General features: G+C 42.9%; 1 protein-coding gene across 2 annotated transcripts in view; it reads right to left on the minus strand.

Moving 5' to 3' along the window:
• Positions 1-7240, minus strand: part of spsb1 (splA/ryanodine receptor domain and SOCS box containing 1) — a 33774-nt gene extending 26534 nt beyond the window's left edge. For both annotated transcript variants that reach the window (XM_060936968.1, XM_060936967.1), the window contains exon 1: positions 7068-7240. The gene's annotated coding sequence lies outside the window, so the exon portion shown is untranslated. The remainder of the gene's footprint in view (positions 1-7067) is intronic.
• Between the last annotated feature and the right edge of the window lie 11621 nt (positions 7241-18861).

Genomic DNA, 18861 nt, shown 5'->3' on the forward strand with positions numbered 1-18861 from the left:
GCTCAGGCTACAGGCACACGTGACTGCACTAGAGTGCAAATCAGCTTAGTGCAAGATCAACACTCAATAGGCCTCAGTGAGTGCTGAATACTGAACCCCAAAATCTTGTTAGCCTAATGAGTTTTCACCAATTTAATCCAGTTACGTAACTCTGAAAACCAGGCCAAAAACAGACATCAGAAACCAAAACCTTGCTGACAGTAAACACAAAGCAACAACTCAAGTTCTAACCAATCCTGTTCCTACACACACACACACACACACACAAATCCAGAAAGTGCACTTCAGTAATTGTACATAGAAAACATTTTGGAAGGGGGCACCCTCCTAATACTGTGTCACACTTAGCTTCCACAGTTGATAAAGTACTTTTGAAGGAAAACCCCTGGATATACTGTCCAATAGGAACACTTGTACATTCATGCAGTTATCCACTCAATCAAAAATCACATGGCAGTAGCACAGCACATCCATCCATCATCTGTAACAGCTTATCCTGTTCTACAGGGTCGCAGGCAAGCTGGAACCTATCCCAGTTGACTATGGTGGGGTTTACATTAGACCGTATCAGCGGATCATCAGATTAACGTTTTTAAAACGATTAGCGTGCACACAGCAACACCAATACACGGATACGCTCGGCTCCGCAGGCATCCTGCGCTCTAAATCACTCCGCCCTGAACAGCGAGTGCCCTCTGGAGGGTGCGCACTCCGGCCCTGCGCAGCTCACAGAGCGCGCGCGAGTATAGCGCACGAGCAGTGATTCGGGACTGAGCCGCTGTGTGTGTGATCCCAGCGCATATCACTTACCACTTGCAAGTGGAAGGATGGCAAGCCTAAAGACAATCATAACTACACAATGGGTAGTATTTGCATCAGTATTTGCAGTATTTTCATACTTTTATACTCTTTCATTAAAGGTGATACAAGGCGGAAGTCCGCGCCGTTTTTCAGCAGTCGCGTCACATGACCAACGCCAGCGAATCAGGAAGGTGGATGTCACAGTGACGTTGTCCAATGACGACGCCAGCTAGAGCTCAGCACAGCGTATCAGCGTATTCTCAATGTTTACACAGCACCGGACCAGACACGATCTGGATTGAATACGTGGACCCTGGCGGATTCCCGTTTCCCGGCGTTTTAATGTAAACGGACAGTGCATCCGCGAAGAAAACGAGACAGATACGGTCTAATGTAAACTTGGCCTATGGGCGAGATGCGGGGCACACCCTGGACAAGTCACCAGATTATCGCAGGGCTGACACAGACACCCATTCTCACTTACGGTCAATTTAGAGCCACCGATTAGCCTAACCTGCATGTCTTTGGACTGTGGGGGAAACCGGAGCACCCGGAGGAAACCCACGCAGACATGGTGAGAACATGCAAACTCCACACAGAAAGGCCCTCGCAGGCCGCTGGGCTCCAACCCAGGACCTTCTTGCTCTGAGGCGACAGCGCTAACCACTACACCACCATAGTGCATATAATCAAACAGATCAAGATCTTCAGTTAACATTCAGGCATTATGTACAAACTGTGTGAAAATACCAGATCAGGTTTTCTGAACCTCAAACCAGCCCATCTGGCACCAAAAACCGTGCCACAGAGGGGACACCCCCCCAATTCTTATGTTTGATGTGAAAGCTCTTGACCGGTAGTCGCATGATTTTTCGCAGTGTGTTGCTGCCACACAATTAGCTGTTCCTATTAAAGTGGACAGGGAGTACATTTATACACATGTTCGATTATTTCATGCAAGTCACAATCAAGAGTCTAGTATTCCCATATGACAAGATATGATCCTTTACATGTTGGGTGATGGGATATCCCACATTAAAGCCACATTTATTATAGAGCAGATCGTTCTAGAGACACACCTGATGAACTGTGCTGGTTGAAAGCGCTTTGACCCCCTCCCAAGCACTATGAGCCACTGCTGCAGGCAGACATCGTGCCTAACTTACGCAAAAAGCATCTTTTGTGAACATTAAAGTAGTAGTCATAAAATGATGGCTAACCTGAGAACACTGAGCAGTAGGCTATTAGTGTGCATGGTCATTAAAAACGAGCACAATGTGCTGTGAATGGCCTGTATACAAAAAGGTATTTGTGAGATTGGAACAGTGACGTTAGACTGCGTGAGAGCACTTCGGTTTGGTGAGCGCTGAGACAGGCGTGCCCATCACTCACAAGTCAAAGCCAAAAACAACCACGGCCTAAGGTTAAAAATTACAGAAGAAATGTCTAATCATTCTCAATTTGCAAGACATTTTGGGACACAACTGCACGTTGTCGAATCAATGCATGCATTTGCACGTGTTGTCTTAATCAGGAAGTGTTTTGGCCTCTGAGTCACCGCAGTCATCACAGTATTGGCCTTTCGCAATACGGATATTGTAGTCATGCAAGTGAACCCTAACAAACCTGAATCTTCATGCACTGCAAGTTCAATAAACTGCAGAGGCCCAAGATAACTTGCTTTAAGAGTCCACCTGCTCACCAGAGTAATAAAGAGAAGGCTTGTCCTTTAAAAAGGTCATAGGCAACGGTCAGAGGTGAAACATAGAAATAATCAACTTTATTGCCAGAAGAACGACCCAAAAAGCAAATTCAATCTTCCCGGTGTCCAATTTACACCCTAAAATTGAATAAAATGGTTAAAATATACCGTTTTGCCCAATTTCCGAAGGTTTGTTTACATCTCACTTATGTGCACTTTCACCACCAGGGGACCGTCGTCATAACGTCACTCAAGCCAAACAGACTGGGAGCGGTTCTGCGTTTACTTGCGAACCGAGCACACGTGTACAGACTTTGGTCGTGAGAGGGTGTATAAATTGTCTGAAAGCGATTTTGAAGCAGGAACTCTCCAAATTGAATATCAAGAGGTGAAACCACACATGTATGAACCTATGGCCATTACAAAGCAATCAGTGAATGCGGCTCACTGGTTCGACCGCGCAGCCTCAGAATCGGACAGCGACTCTGATCGCGATGACCCCGGACCTCAACAAGACTCGCACCCAAACGATTTATCCTGGTAGTTATGATAAATTCTTACTTTCATTGTAATACTAAATAAGAACCCTTCTGAAGAATAATTAAACCGCCCTCCCTAGTGGATATAAGTAACGATTACTTGGCAGTGCGCCGGTAGGCCACATTAGCCTGCCATCCGTGGGATTATACCATTTATAGCCTACTCTAAGCAAGGAAATATCCCTTTGTCTCAATTCCACAATGACTGTACAGGATCCCTCAGGATTCTTGACTTGTCAGTTGCAAGCAAAAGTAAAAATGTTTACCTCCAATCTTCTTTTTTGCTTGAGCATTGCTGGTCCACTTCTTTGACTGCTTGAGTTTGTTTCACACGTACAATCTACTCTCTCGGCCTCTTCTCCTCTTTCGGAAAAAGCCAATCCACTCTCTCTGCCTCTTCTCCTCTCTCGGAAAAAGGTAAAAGCTTCTTCCTGAACCGGTCCCGTTGTTACAGTTTAGTGCACGACAATAAGGCATGTTTTTTCTTTGGAAATTCCCGAACGCACGTCTGCACTCAAGCCGAACAGCAATGTAAGTAAACGGAAGTGGACTCAACTCAAGCGGTTTGTCTTGAATGACGTCCCGCGCCAAGTGGTCACGAAAATCACCAAACAAATTTGCCGCGATCCGCGCCAACTTATTTTAATTATTACTTATTAACAATACTTCTTGGGACCAAAAGAAAGTTACACAGGGTTTAACGTAAAGCTTCAAATGGGCATAAATTGAAAACCGTTGCCTATGAGCTTTAAGGGACAAATCAGTGACACTATGAAAGATAGAAATAAGAAGGTGACAACTACATGCTCGTACTGTCATCACACTTGAGTCTAGATAAAAGTAAGATGCTCCTATATCAGTGAACTCCCCAAAACAATGACAATGTTAGATTTGCTGCAGGGCTCATTTGATTTTTTTTTTTTTTTTTTTTGGGGGGGGGGGGGGGGGACCAAACAAACGACACCCATCCATCAGTCACTAACTAGTGAGAGCTGTAGAAAAAGCACACCCCAAAGGTAGTGTTTCATTAACCAGTTCAGTGGAGAAAAACTGAAACTCACCTGATGTATTTCGGGAACACAGTACAAGTTCCTCATTCATTCATTCACAAAAAGGTACAACGTTATACAACTGTTCGTTCCAGTCCACCAATTTGATTGATCGAATGGTGATCAAATGTTTATATTTAGTAGAACATTTCACTGTGTGCATCACTCCACTCACCATGTAAAATTCCACTTCCTAGTTCAAATTTTGTTATTCACCCGTAGTCAGCTGGGATAGGCTCCAGCTTGCCTGCGACCCTGTAGAACAGGATAAAGCGGCTAGAGATAATGAGATGAGTAAATGTTTATGACCCCAGCAGACAAGGTAAACAATGTTTTTCCTGGACAAGTTTTGACTTAAAATATATTTAAAAAAAAAAAAAAAAAAAAAAAAAAAAAACTTATCACATGAGGATGGAAAAAGGACTAACGGATGCCAATTTTAGCAAAAGTAAACAAAACATTTCAGACACGATATGGTCAAAATCAGTTACTGGATATTAATTTCTTGTCTCAAGAACCCCTGTATAAAAGCAATAATCACACTTGTAATTGTACAGTTATATTGAATCATCAGCCTGCAGCTTCATGCAAATCATGGCTGTGCTGATATTCAGTTTAACTGCACTCTTGCTCGTATAATATCGTTTCATTAAAAACACCAAGATCATGGTTTATCACAGAACATACCATCACACTCTTAGAAAGCGCGTGTCCAGGAGCGTAAAGAAAGAAACGAAAGCACAACTTTATTCATCACACACTCGTGAAATTCCTCTCTGCATTTAACCCATCTGAAGCAGTGAAACACACATGCACACACGCGTGAGCAATGAGTGCACACATACCCAGAGCAGTGGGCAGCCATGCTAACAGCACCCAGGGAGCAGTTGGGAATTAGGTGCCTTGCTCAAGGGCACCTCAGCCCAAGGCTGTCAACATTAAAGTGCATATTCTGGACCAATTTCATTTTTTTTAATATGAAAGTACGTCCCTTTACACACTCTTCCAGAAGGGTAATTTTGCACAAGGCCATCTGTCTACAGGAGAAAAAAAAAATAATAATAAAACGTGTCTGGAAAAATCCCAAGGGAGTCTGGAGCCAGATTCGTGACATTACCTGCAGAAGCACCAGCAGGCTGCGAGAGCTTGCAGTTTCAGTGCACAGCCTGTGTAGACCAAGCGCTCCCATTTCTCTCTCATCGTCCGGTCTTTTGGAAAACGAGGAGTACTAACCCCATCAAGAGTGGTGTTGCTACACCCTCCTACGATACATCTGTTAACCATTTTAATAATTACGTGATAACGTTGAAGAAATTTGCAGAAAACCACCATGTCTTTGGACTGTGGGGGAAACCGGAGCAGCTGGAGGAAACCCACACAGACACCGGGAGAACATGCAAACTCCACACAGAAAAGCCCCCGCCGGCTGCCGGGCTCGAACCCAGAACTTTCTTGCTGTGAGGCGACTGTGCCACTAAAATGAAGTGTAGCTCACGTTATTAGAGACGATCAGAAACCAGACGGCACCTGTAATAGTGGCTGGTTAATACCCAAGACATTAAAGCATTAATCCTGTCTGGAATGGAAAAGAAGAAAACAGCAACACATATGACCTCTTATAAACCTCAAGTCTTTAATGGCTGCTATTGGCTCGGTTTCAAACTAAACATGTTATCAGCGACAATAAAGAGACTAAACACCATCATCTTATCAGTTCCATAGACAGTAGTGAAGACAGTTTCGCATTACTAGCGCAACTCCTAACCAGAAAAGGACAAGTCTCTGAAAACACAATGGTGCATCCTGTGCTCTTGGAGCAAAAATGACTCAAGGGTTCTCGGGACGATTAAAGAAGGTTTCTCGTGAGACTTGGAAAAGATTTTCTCTAAAAAAAAAAAAAAAAAGTCCTCTTGTAGGATTGTGTGTACAACTTAAGCAGTTTCTACAGTCAGACTAACTAAAAGAATCCTTTAGGATACCACAGGTAAACTCAAGTTTGTGTAGGACTGCAGGGTCTAGTAAACACCAAAAGCTCAGAAAGAGACTGAATAACTTTCATGACTAAGTGCATTAAACAGCAGGCTGAGATAAAACCAAACCAGACTCAACAGGAGGAGTTCCAGTCCCCCTACTCAAAATGAAAGCAAAGCATGTCGCCGGCATTTTCCTTTTACAACAGAGTTAAAGGAGTAAAACTATTTAAAAAAAAAAAAAAACACCCATGCCAAAACAGTGCATCAAGTAGACTGCTAGATCTCCAATAGACTGTTATTGTTTCAAAGTAATATTTGTTACAAGTCAGGATGTCGTATTCGACGTAGCACTTGAACGCAGCATATTTCTCTAAACGCATCAGCCGGTAGATCAGGTAATAACCGTGTGTCTTAGAAATTATTCATTTTTTAAACTCAGTCATGGCTAAAACACCTTTCTTTAAGACAATTTAAACCACTGACGACTTCATTAGCCAAGCAGGTGCAAGATTAACCACGGAAGAGGGTTTAATTTAACAAACCTTCGACAGGAGGCATGTTTAACGCGACCGTGCAGCGTTCAATAACAGCACAAAGTTGCGCTCTGCTGTCATAAGTAAGTTCATGAAACACAAATGCCCAAGGTTTCAGGTTTAAATCGTTTATTTATTAACAGAACCGGAAATCAGGACTAGGTTGATATACCTAATAAAATGGTCGGATATATATATATATATATATATATATATATATATATATATATATATATATATATATATATAAAATTCGATTACAGGAAGTGCTCATTTTGTGCACTCGATTTCGTCGTTTTCAGACAAACCTGTAATATAAATTGACATTACCAGGTTTCAGGAAGATGATTTAACATGAGGAGGCTATTAACACAACCATGTAATGTTTGGCTACACAAACACACATCCCAGTTCAACACAAGCCTCGCAATTTGTGTCCAATAAACACATATTTACATAAACACACTCACCTGCAGCTGATATGGCCTACACACGAAAACCAAGCGGCGTTTACAGAGGCTTCTTTTAAACTGTATTCCTGTGCAAACCCATGTCTGTCCGCTCTGTTTTTTTTTTTTTTTCTTAATCACGACTTGTATTAGGCTGATATGATGATGGCTCCTACAACGAAAGAACCAGCCCTTAAGGTCACGTGGTCAAATAGTTCCCAGCTGCTAAGGCCCGCCCACCCAGCTGCGTTTAAATCTACGGCTGCGTCCCAAATCGCTCCTGTCTCACTAAATAGTGCTCCAAAGACCCGTCATACTGGACTAAACAGTGCCTTATTTCTCCATAACAGTGCACTTAAAGTGTCCAGAAATAATTTATACCACTATATAAAGCCGTATGTGGAATAAATCCCTTAGTGTTTTAATAACATATTTGAAGTGCACTAGGATAGGATTCTGGACAAAGTTTTTTTTTTATTATTATTATGCACATACTCAATACCAGCGTGTTTCTTTCAACACATCAACCGGTAAATCCGGTAACGAGCAACATGTTGCCTTAGAAATGAACCGTAACAAATATCAAGATATAATTTTCTCAAATAAAAAAGTGTAGAGAGGAAAAGGTTGTTCTCAAGTTACAAAAATAATATCAGTGATCCTCAAGGTAAGGAGAAGACTTTATTTGTCACATGCACACTCAAGCACAGTGAAATTCATCCTCTGCGTTTAAAGTGCCATTGGATGTATTCTTTGGCATAAAATACAATATATTTTATGACAACATGACTAGACAGAGAAATCTTTTAGCTTCAAAATGATATATCAAACATAATTTTTTGACAAGTGTATTAATTTTGCGACCAAAGTCACCTACCCTTTTAATTTCCGTGTGGTAGTGAAACGTGATGTCATCGGCAGGTTCCCCTTCTTGTGTACCACGTCACGTGTGACGTGGCACAGATTATCAGCAATGGCGGATAGAACGCGATTTCCACTTGTCGATTGCTGTGCCGATATTCACCATCGACCGTCTCCTTTGGGCATCACTTGCTATTTTCCTTCGCTTCTTTTCCGAAGCTGACAATCGTGTTCTATCCGCCATTGCTGATAATCTGTACCACGTCACACGTGACGTGGTACACAAGAAGGGGAACCTGCCGATGACATCACATTTCACTACCACGCGGAAATTAAAAGGGTAGGTGACTTTGGTCGCAAAATTAATATACTTGTCGTTGTCAAAAAATTATGTTTGATATATCATTTTGAAGCTAAAAGATTTCTCTGTCTAGTCATGTTGTCATAAAATATATTGTATTTTATGCCAAAAAAATACATCCAATGGTGGAATGGCACTTTAACCCATCTGAAGCAGTGAGCACACACACACCCAGAGCAGTGGGCAGCCATACAGGTACTACAGCACCCAGGGAGGGATTAGGTACTTTGCTCAAGGGCACTTCAGCCCAAGGCTGCTTCACCTTGGGTCGCGGGCAAGCTGAAGCCTATCCCAGCTGACTATGGGCGAGAGGCAGGGTACACCCTGGACAAGTCACCAGATCATCACAGGACTGCCACATAGAGAAGCAGAAACTCACATTCACACCTACGGTCGATTTAGAGCCACCAATTAGCCTAACCTGCATGTCTTTGGACTGTGGAGGAAACCCATGCAGACACGGGGAGAACATGCAAACTCCACACAGAAAGGCCCTCGCCGGCCGCTGGGCTCGAACCCAGAACCTTCTTGCCCTGAGGCGACAGTGCTAACCACTACACCACCGTTATGTACTAAGGGGTTAGCGTGTCCGCATCTCGATCAGGAGATTGGGAGTTCTACTCACGGTCGGGTCATACCAAAGACCATCATAAAAATGGTACCTACTGCTGTCTGGCAAGGCACGCTGCAATGCAGATGCGAGCGGGGAGTCAAACTCTCGCGATTACCAGAGGACTAGCCCCTCACTGTAACCCTAGCTATGTAATAGACGAAAGGCAGAGGGCTACGGAAACGGAGATCGGCGCTGCCCTATGCGCCACATGGTGTGGGAAGGACTTTGATTTGGCTTTGATCAGATTCTGTAAAGCTGCTTTGGGACAATGTCTATTGTTAAAAGCGCTATACAAACAAACTTGACTTGACTTTGATTTTGATTTTCTTGAGGGCAACACCACCATCAGCTAGAAGCAAGTTGTCCCAGGCCCAGTCCAGTTTGGGGCCTTTGAATTTTCAGTAATCCAGGTTGAATTTTGCAATCAATCGATTAATTCATACCTTTAAATCAAAATTTAGGTTTTGTCACAAGCCAGGTTTATCCACAGCTTATGTCCTAAAATTACACTTTTTTCTGACAGTGCAAATGTAAGAATAATGTTTGCTAGCCCCACATGTTTACTTGACGTGAACAATAGCACTGTGGGCCACTGAGCTACAGGTGTATCCCAACACATCCTCTTTCATGATGACTACTTTACCACTTCTGCCCACCTGTTCTCAAACCCCCCCTTATGATGACTCACTGCATTTCCCTGCCTGTAGACAGAGTGACTGCTTTCCATAATGATTCAACAGGCAGCCAGGCTCATTACAACAGCCGAAACTGTCTGGAGGCCTGCTGAACTCATCCTTGAACCTTTCACAAGACCGCCACACCTTCCTGCAAAAGCCTGTTGTTTGCAACTGTCTCGATTTCTGGAAGAAATAAAAAGAATCCTTGTTTTTGCCAGAAGATAATTTAGTCAGTCTGAGGTATTATATAAATGCACTTTGGTGAGAAGGCCTGTGAAGCAGAAAGATCAAGCAGTCGTCCTGCAATAATGTTGAGATTAATAGGAATCGCTGGTGCTGTGGAATGTTAAAAAGGCTTTACTGTCCCCTTGTGTTCGGACTGGCCGTGCACACCTCAGGACACGGAACATCCCAATCAGGAATGACATCATTATCAGAAACGACAGCATCCATACCATGGTGGGTTATTCCTAAATTTCACCCTGTCTGCTTTATTTGTTGGTAGCACTTGCTTTTGCTATTTGCTGTGTATCACAATAATGGTGTTCCAGCACATAAACCAGAATGTTATAGACTCAGAAATGCCTTTGGAGCATTGACAATTGTTGTACTTTTGATCATCTATAAAGATGTCCCACCGAATCCGACAAATAACACCCCCCCCCCCCCCCCCCCCCCCCATCCCCAGGTGCTTTTACGTTTCAGAAAGCCATCTCGAAAAGGGTCAAGTGAAACTGTCCAAGAATAAAACGAGTTGTACCAAACACAGCAGTTTCAGTTTTATAAAACTGTAGCCAGTAATATACAGTATATATATAGTGGAATGCAAAAGGGGCCGGCACGGTAGTGTAGTGCTTAGCACTATCGCCTCACAGCAAGAAGGTCCTGGGTTCGATCCCAGCGGCCAGCGAGGGCCTTTCTGTGTGGAGTTTGCATGTTCTCCCCGTGTCCTGTGTGGGTTTCCTCCAGGTGCTCTGGTTTCCTCCACAGTCCAAAGACATGCAGGTTAGACTAATTGGTGGCTCTAAATTGACCGTAGGTGTGAATGGTCGACTGTGTCTTGCGATGACCTAGCGACTTGTCCAGGGTGTACCCCGCCTCTCACCCATAGTCAGCTGGGATAGGCTCCAGCTTGCCTGCGACCCTGTAGGACAGGATAAGCAGCTACAGATAATAGATGGGATGGATGGATGGATGGATGGATGGAATGCAAAAGATCGCATACCTTTTTGAAGAATAAATGAGATACACGAATTTAGTTTAGCAATAAGACATTTAGTGTGTTAGGTAATGTTCTGTCATTATCGACAAATTAAATAAACACTAAATATTGTAAAATATCATATATGACCCAGCAACTAGCAAACTTCAAAACTATTTTCTGTTGATATTATTATCTTGTTGGAGGATACACCTACAATTACATTATGCATGGTATGTTTTTGTTTTTCCTCCCATTAATTACAGGAGAGGGTGGCATGGTGGTGTAATGGTTAGCACTGTCACCTCACAGCAAGAAGGTTCTGGGTTCGAACCCAGCGGCCGACGAGGGCCTTTCTGTGTGGAGTTTGCGTGTTGTCTGCGTGGGTTTCCTTCCACAGTCCAAAGATATGCAGGTTAGGTTAATTGGTGGCTCTGAATTGACCGTGAGTGTGAATGGTTGTTTGTGTCTCTATGTGTGTGTCAGCCCTGCGATGAGCTGGCGACTTGTCCGGGGTGTACCCTGCCTCTCGCCCATGGTCAGCTGGGATAGGCTCCAGCTTGCCCCCCGCAACCCCGCACGGGATAAGCGGTTACAGATAAAGCAAACAAACAAACAATTACAGGAGATGCAAACTGAACACTGAGCTGTATGATAGACAGACCATTAATTGTGAGTAAGCATTATGCCTATCTTCTGAGTAAAAGGGATTTTTTGGGTAGCTTCCTAAATGGGTTCTAGCTCTGTTGTAGGGTTCTACAAGCAAATAGACAACCCAAAGTACCCTTAGAGGTTCTATATTTAACCTTTGTTGCAGTACTCATTTGCTATAAAAAGCTGAAGTTTTTTGCTTCAATGTCCTTTTATAACCCTGGCTTTTGAACAGTAGTCATGTATTTGGAGCCTTAATCCTACAGCGGACACACACCATTTCTGTGTAGTCCTGTTTGGTTGTCCGTGGTTTTGGCCACCTCATTGCCACCACACACATGCAGACCTCAGCTCTGGGTGACTCATTCTCTCTAAGTTTCCCCAGCAGATCCTCCAGAGATCTCAGCACAAGCACCTCTTTCTTTACAGAAATACATGTCAGGCTTGAGGTATGTGGGTGCGAATTTTGTCACTGTTCTGACCTTACGTCATGCCTAAAGAAAATTTCACGAGGTGATCTCACTATAACCCAAGATATTTAGACTAATCCATTCTCTCATTCTACTTAGTCACACTCCTTGTGTATTGTACACTGTACAATTTTGAATGTGTATCATTAACAGGTTTCTTTTTCATATATAAAATCCTTCACAATGTAGAAATTGTGGTTTTTTAAGCATAGGCAAGTTTTCTATTTGAAATCTCTGCTCAGATATAATTTTCCATACAACATATATATTGATTGTAATATTTTTTTATAATAATTTTTTTCAGTACTGATAAAATCTAAGGGCCATTGCATGAGTATACACTCACTGGCCACTTTAATAGGAACTTGTTCTTGATTCTGAGATCCCTGTTCTTGGCTGGCAGGAGTGGTCTTCTGCTGCTGCATGCTGAGATGCTTTTCTTCTCACCACGGTTGTAAAGACTGATTATATGAGTTACTATTTCCTTTCTGGCAGCTTGAACCATCTCATTCATCTCATCTCATTATCTCTAGCCGCTTTATCCTTCTACAGGGTCGCAGGCAAGCTGGAGCCTATCCCAGCTGACTACGGGCGAAAGGCGGGGTACACCCTGGACAAGTCGCCAGGTCATCACAGGGCTGACACATAGACACAGACAACCATTCACACTCACATTCACACCTACGGTCAATTTAGAGTCACCAGTTAACCTAACCTGCATGTCTTTGGACTGTGGGGGAAACCAGAGCACCCGGAGGAAACCCACGCGGACACGGGGAGAACATGCAAACTCCGCACAGAAAGGCCCTCGCCAGCCCCGGGGCTCGAACCCAGGACCTTTTTGCTGTGAGGCGACAGCGCTAACCACTACACCACCGTGCCGCCCCCAGCTTGAACCAATCTGGCCATTTTCCTCTGACCTCTGTTATCAACAAGGCGTTTGTTTCCACCCATAGAACTGTCGCTCACTCAATATTTTTTGTTCTTCGCACCATTCTGTGTAAACTCTAGAGACTGTTGTGTGTGAAAACCCCAGAAGATCAGCAGCTTCCATCTGGCACCAACACCCATGCTACAGTGATCACAATTTTTCCCATTCTGATGTTTGAAGTGAACATTAACTGAAGCGCTTGATTTGTATCTGCATGATTTTATGCACCGTGCTGCTGTCAAGAAATTGGCTGATTGTAAGGTGTAAGGGTGGTCCTAATAAAGTGGCTGGTGAGTGTATAATGGCAGTTCCATGATTTGTACACTTTTTTCTCTACTGGCAGTATTTATGTGGATTGCTCTGAAATGTATACCTTTACAGTTTTATTTTTATACTGTATTGTTCTGTCTTGTACTTGGCGAATAATCTTTTTTATTTTGATTCTGATATTCAAAGCACAATTGTTACTTTAGGATATGTGCAAAAACCCTTATGGAAAAATCACATACATTTCATTTGTTATCATATATCACCATACATGTCAACCTTTGGTCAATCAAACCTGTATAACCAACCTCCAAAATCCGTATTTCCCTTATAAGATCCTTATAAGATGCAAATTCAAATAATTTACCTAAAATTTGAATGATAATTAACAATGATATATCCAAGTTACTTTTTATTCAATATTAATAACAATAAACCTTCAGAATGAATACAAAGCTCCAATGTTTGACAAAAACACAAAGTGTCACTCTAATGTTCTGAATTGTACTCCATGACAGCTTTTTTAGCAGTCTGCACCAATACCTCACGAGGCTGCATGTCACAGCAAGTGTCTGTGTTGATCTTGCCGGAGTGCCCATTCAGAATCTTTTCAGTCGCTAGTGAAAGTCGCTCAGGTGGAAATACGCTTTTCAAACAAAATGTTACTTCCCGGTTGGCGGGATTCTCTCAATGCGGCGTGCGCATGATCAGAAGTGGAACGAAGTCTCGCTACCATAAGATAACGCGCGATTTCATAAGACTCTTTACTGGCTGTTTGTGCTTTCTGTGGTGTACAGTACGTTTGTAAATGTTATGCGCTCTTTTATCATCGTGGGAATTGATTATAGCTCTAAATAAATATTGAAGTTTTTTTTAAAGAATCCGTATTTGTACGCCCTTATACTACGTTTATTGAATCAAATCCGTATAAAATACGGACATTCCGTATAGGTTGACATGTATGTATCACGGGCGGTACGGTGGTGTAAGCGGTTAGCACAGTCGCCTCACAGCAAGAAGGTCCTGGGTTCGAGCCCAGCGGCTGGCGAGGGCCTTTCTGTGTGGAGTTTGCATGTTCTCCCTGTGTCTGCGTGGGTTTTTTCCGGGTGCTCCGGTTTCCCCCACAGTCCAAAGACATGCAGGTTAGGCTAATTCGTGGCTCTAAATTGGCCGTAGGTGTGAATGGTTGTCTGTGTCTATGTGTCAGCCCTGTGATGACCTGGCGACTTGTCCAGGGTGTGCCCCGCCTCTTGCCCATAGTCAGCTGGGATAGGCTCTAGCTTGCCTGCGACCCTGTAGAACAGGAAAAGCGACTGCAGTTAATGGATGGATGGATGGATCATATATCACATATGATTTGAAAATATGAAAGTAGTATACGGTCATATGTGAAAAACCTTTCTCTGTGTTTATGCCCTGAAATTGTAGCACTAGATGTGGAAAGGTCACAGATTTATACAAAAACAAAAAAAACCTCATATAAGTTTTTTTTTCATATGCAATTTCCATCTCTTATCCATAACCACGTATCCTGTGCAGGGTCACGGGCAAGCTGGAGCCTATCCCAGCTGACTATGGGCGAGAGGCGGGGTACACCCTGGACAAGTTGCGAGATCATCACAGGACTGACACATAGATACAGACAACCATTCACACTCACATTCACACCTACGGTCAATTTAGAGTCACCAGTTAACCTAACCTGCATGCCTTTGGACTGTGGGGGAAACTGGAGCACCCGGAGGAAACCCACGCGGACACGGGGAGAACATGCAAACTCCACACAGAAAGGCCCTCGCCGGCCACGGGGTTCAAACCCGGACCTTCTTGCTGTGAGGTGCCAGTGCTAACCACTACACCCCTGTGCTGCCCCTCATATGCAATTTGTACATTTGAAATTTGTGCATGGGTACAACATTTATGACTTTTCTGTAGCACTTTAAAACATTTGTAATAGCTACAATATTATACTCATACATCTGATCCACGACAACAACCAAGGAAGTTCTGGCTTAATGCAAATATGAAGATTTCATAATTTTAAAAGATAATAATGTTTGTGTTCACATAATTAACTGGTTTCCTAATTTAAAAAAAAAAGTTATTGTTCAAAAGCCATTTGCTTCTGCAAAGAAGGCACAGACTAATAATACACTGAGACTTTTAGCAAGCCATTGACTTAAGCTGATTCATTTTCTGGTGCATTGTTCACAAAATTGGAACTACAATAACGACAAGATTGGTGGCTTAAATTATAACCCTAAATTGCAGTTAGGCATACAGAAAAGGCTGGAGAAGCTGCAGGGAAAGCACTTTACTGCCTCCCTGTGTTTAGTATTGCACATACAGGTTGATTGAGCTTTAAAAATGAATAAGATAGAAATTATTTAACATTGACAGTGAGATTTATTGAGGCATATAGTTAATAACGTGGCAAGGGATCTGTTGGATATTTTACAAATATTTCTAAATACAGTGGGGCAAAAAAGTATTTAGTCAGTCACCAATTGTGCAAGTTCTCCCACTTAAAAAGATGAGAGAGGCCTGTAATTTTCATCATAGGTATACCTCAACTATGAGAGACAAAATGAGAAAAAAAATCCAGAAAATCACATTGTCTGATTTTTAAAGAATTTATTTGCAAATTATGGTGGAAAATAAGTATTTGGTCAATAACAAAAGTTCATCTCAATACTTTGTTATATACCCTTTGTTGGCAATGACAGAGGTCAAACGTTTTCTGTAAGTCTTCACAAGGTTTTCACACACTGTTGCTGGTATTTTGGCCCATTCCTCCATGCAGATCTCCTCTAGAGCAGTGATGTTTTGGGGCTGTCGCTGGGCAACACGGACTTTCAACTCCCTCCAAAGATTTTCTATGGGGTTGAGATCTGGAGACTGGCTAGGCCACTCCAGGACCTTGAAATGCTTCTTACGAAGGCACTCCTTCGTTGCCCGGGCAGTGTGTTTGGGATCATTGTCATGCTGAAAGACCCACCCACATTTCATCTTCAATGCCCTTGCTGATGGAAGGTTTTCACTCAAAATCTCACGATACATGGCCCCATTCATTCTTTCCTTTACACGGATTAGTTGTCCTGGTCCCTTTGCAGAAAAATAGCCCCAAAGCATGATGTTTCCACCCCCATGCTTCACAGTAGGTATGGTGTTCTTTGGATGCAACTCAGCATTCTTTCTCTTCCAAACACGACAAGTTGAGTTTTTACCAAAAAGTTCTATTTTGGTTTCATCTGACCATATGACATTCTCCCAGTCCTCTTCTGGATCATCCAAATGCTCTCTAGCAAACTTCAGATGGGCCTGGACATGTACTGGCTTAAGCAGGGGGACACGTCTGGCACTGCAGGATTTGAGTCCCTGGCAGTGTAGTGTGTTACTGATGGTACCCTTTGTTACTTTGGTCCCAGCTCTCTGCAGGTCATTCACTAGGTCCCCCCGTGTGGTTCTGGGATTTTTGCTCACCGTTCTTGTGATCATTTTGACCGCACAGGGTGAGATCTTGCATTGAGCCCCAGATCGAGGGAGATTATCAGTGGTCTTGTATGTCTTCCATTTTCTAATAATTGCTCCCACAGTTGATTTCTTCACACCAAGCTGCTTACCTATTGCAGATTCAGTCTTCCCAGCCTGGTGCAGGTCTACAATTTTGTTTCTGGTGTCCTTTGACAGCTCTTTGGTCTTGGCCATAGTGGAGTTTGGAGTGTGACTGTTTGAGGTTGTGGACAGGTGTCTTTTATACTGATAATGAGTTCAAACAGGTGCCATTAATACAGGTAACGAGTGGAGGACAGAGGAGCCTCTTAAAGAAGAAGTTACAGGTCTGTGAGAGCCAGAAATCTTGCTTGTTTGTAGGTGACCAAATACTTATTTTACCGAAGAATTTACCAATTAATTCATTAAAAATCCTACAATGTGATTTCCTGGATTCTTTCCCCCCATTCTGTCTCTCATAGTTGAGGTATACCTATGATGAAAATTACAGGCCTCTCTCATCTTTTTAAGTGGGAGAACTTGCACAATTGGTGGCTGACTAAATACTTTTTTGCCCCACTGTACATCCCCAAATCGGAAACAGTTTGGGACAGTAAGTTGAAATTGAAATTAAAACTGAAAACCATCTCATCTCATTATCTCTAGCCGCTTTATCCTGTTCTACAGGGTCGCAGGCAAGCTGGAGCCTATCCCAGCTGACTACAGGCGAAAGGCGGGGTTCACCCTGGACAAGTCGCCAGGTCATCACAGGGCTGACACATAGACACAGACAACCATTCACACTCACATTCACACCTACGGTCAATTTAGAGTCACCAGTTAACCTAACCTGCATGTCTTTGGACTGTGGGGGAAACCAGAGCACCCAAAGGAAACCCACGTGGACACGGGGAGAACATGCAAACCCCACACAGAAAGGCCCTCATCGGCCACAGGGCTCGAACCTGGACTTTCTTGCTGTGAGGCGACAGCGCTAACCGCTACACCACCGTACCGCCCACATTTCAAAAAAGTTGGGGCAGTAAAGCAATTATCACTATATAATGTTGCCACTCCTTCTTACAACACTTAAAAGATGTTTAGGGACTGAAGACACCAAGTGATGAAGCGTTTCAGGTGTTATTTTCTCCCATTCTTCCTGCAAACAGGGTTTAAGGTGTGCAGCAGTATGGGGTTGTCATTGTCATATTTTTCATTTTGAAATTTGCCACACATTCTCTATTGGGTATAGGTCAGGACTACAGCACCTGCACCCTCTTCTTCCACAGCCATGCCTTTATAATGTGTGCACAATGTGTTTTTGTATTGTCTTGTTGAAATATGCCTTTTCCTGCATGTCCCTGGAAAAGACGTCATCTTGAAGGCAGTTGCTCCAAAATCTCAGTATACTTTTCCACATTAATTCTACCGTCACATAAGTGTAAGTTATCTTTGCCAAGGGCACTGACACAACCGCATACAATGACAGACCCTGGCTTTTTGGACTTGTTGCTGGTAACAGTCAGGATGGTCCTTTTCATCTTTGGTCTGGAGCACACAGTGTCCATTTCTTACAAAAAAGCCTCGAAATGCTAATTCATCTGACCACAGTACACGGTTCCATTATGTGATGGTCTGTCCCAGATGCCTCCAAGCCCAGAGAAGCTGACAGTGCTTTTGGACAGAGTTAACAAAAGGCTTGTTGTTTGCACAGTAAAGTTTTAACTGGTATTTATGAAAGTAACTCTATATTGCCGTGCTTGACAAAGGTTTGTCAAAGTAATCCCAAGCCCATGTAGTAATATCAGCTATAGATGAATGACGGTTCTTGATGCAGTGCCATCTGAAGGATCATAGATCACACATGTTCAGCTTAGGCTTGCACCCTTGCCCTTTACACACCAAAATTCCTCCAGATTCCTTGAATCACTTCCTGATATTATGCCCTGTAGAGGGTGAAGTATCCAAATCCCTTCTTATCTTTCTTTGAGGAACATTGTTTTGAAACATTTCCAATAATTTTCTCACCCACTTCTTGACAGACTGGAGATCCTCGGCCCATCTTTGCTCCTCAAAACTCGGCCTTTCCTGGATACTGATTTTGGACTAAATCATGATTACAATCACCTATTTTAAATCACATCATTACTGTATTTAATTGTTTTACTTCATTACTAGCTCTAAATTGCCCCCATCCCAACTTTTTTTGCAATGTGTTGCAAGCCTGCAATGCAGGACTGGATGTATATTAACAAATAAAATGAAGTTGATCAGAAAAACATGAAAAAAAC

The sequence above is a fragment of the Neoarius graeffei genome, chromosome 13 (assembly GCF_027579695.1).
Source record: "Neoarius graeffei isolate fNeoGra1 chromosome 13, fNeoGra1.pri, whole genome shotgun sequence".
NCBI classification, from domain to species: domain Eukaryota; kingdom Metazoa; phylum Chordata; class Actinopteri; order Siluriformes; family Ariidae; genus Neoarius; species Neoarius graeffei.